The sequence below is a fragment of the Corapipo altera genome, unplaced genomic scaffold (genome assembly GCF_003945725.1).
Source record: "Corapipo altera isolate COAL_440 unplaced genomic scaffold, ASM394572v1 60703, whole genome shotgun sequence".
Taxonomy (NCBI): Eukaryota; Metazoa; Chordata; class Aves; order Passeriformes; family Pipridae; genus Corapipo; species Corapipo altera.
The window spans coordinates 685-2,377 of record NW_020885163.1 but is presented as its reverse complement, the minus strand read 5'-3'; positions in this window follow the sequence as shown (position 1 = coordinate 2,377).

Here is a 1,693-nt window from a genome sequence, read left to right as displayed (position 1 = left end):
GGGGGGTCATAGCGGCCCTTTGCTTCTGAGCGGACTGAGGTTTCTACCAGAAAGGGCCAGTCCTTTTTCACAGGGGCAGGTTCTGCCATCAGAATCCTTCCTGGGGTGTGTGGAAATTCCTGCCTTGGCTGGGGACCCCCCAAGATCACTCCTGGAGGCTGAGAGCAGAGATCTCCCCACCAGCGTTGGTCTGGGGGAGTTCCATCCATCTCTAATTAAGAATTATTGCTTTTGTGCCAGCTTGAGTAGAATTGCTTCAACAATTGCTGTAGGGTAGAGCACTGACCTATCTTATCCTGTACTCCTGGTAGTTTTAGTGTTTCTATTGTGCAGTAAATAATTCTGATGAAGATCTTTTGTCTGATCATTTGTAACCCTAAATAATTCATTTCTATCAATAGATCTGTTTTGCCATCATTAAAACCTGGGGGACAAAAGTGCTTCAGTCACATCTCTGTAATTCCTCTAAATTTTAGCTCTTGGCATAAGCCAAGGCTGAGATTGGATCCAGCAGCCCCCAGCACCCCACAGTAAGTTGGGAGCTCAGTGGGTCACCCTCCTTTGCCAACCCCCTGTGCCCAAAGACCCCCATGGGACCATCGGACCTGGCAGACTGCTCTCCTTTTCCACCCTTCTCCCTGTCCCTTCCACTTTCCCATTGTCTCCTCAATCTCCAGCTTCCCCCCCAAGCAGTTCTGGGGTCCCAACCCCCACTTTTTGCCCCCTCTTCTGTGGGTGCTGAAGGAGAAAATGAGGCTGCACACACAGAGTTCCATTGTGGGACTTGTCCACTGACACTTCTCAGTGTCCCCTTTTATTCCTCTTCTCTCGTGAGTAGCACCCAGTGTTTGTCATTTAGTCCACCAGGATTCCCAGCATTGTCCCAAAGCAGTGCCCCGATCCCACAAATTCCCCTCTCCTCCTGTGCTGGCTGTGTTCAGCCACGAGAGAAAAACACATGCTGGTCATGCAGGCTGGTTCAAGTGCATTTCCACTTGGAGAAACAACCTTCTCTCTCTCCAAGCTCTCAGCCAAGGTCAATCCTCCCTTTGGATTCCCATGAACTCAGTGCAGGTGCAGAGTGACTCCCCTTGGTCCCACCTCTGCCCCTGTTTTGTTTGGACACACAGAGTTCACGGCCAAGAGGGCCAGGACCCGGGCTTCTTGTCTTTGGGCTTGTCCCATGCACTTCCAGAGGACTTGGAATATTGAAACCAGACAGATTCTGAAACACCTGCTCCTGATGCTGCCACAGTGCCCATACACTGGCACTGCAGGCACTGAATGGCCAGTGCAGCAGGAGCTGTGGCTGCAGTAGCTGCCGGGATTGCTGCAGAGGTGATCCAAGCAATCAGCCATCCACTGAGGATTTCTTGATTTAACAGTTTCCTTAATTCACTTTATCTTGCATCATCCTCCCAGCTTCTGCTTAGGTTCACTGGGAGCCACAGTTTGTCTCTTCTGCCCATGGGAATTATTGATAAATGGAGGGTAGGTACATTTTGATCTGTGATACAACTAAAATAACAAGGATGTTTAGACAAAGTATGTCCTGCCTCGTTGGGTCAGCCAGGGTCACCCACACGCTCTGCTGAGATTGTGGGTAGTCAACAGTGCTTGAGATAATCTTTTTCCAGTTGGCATGCAGGGGGTCAGTGTACTACCTTCGAACATGGACTTAGTCTCCAAGTTG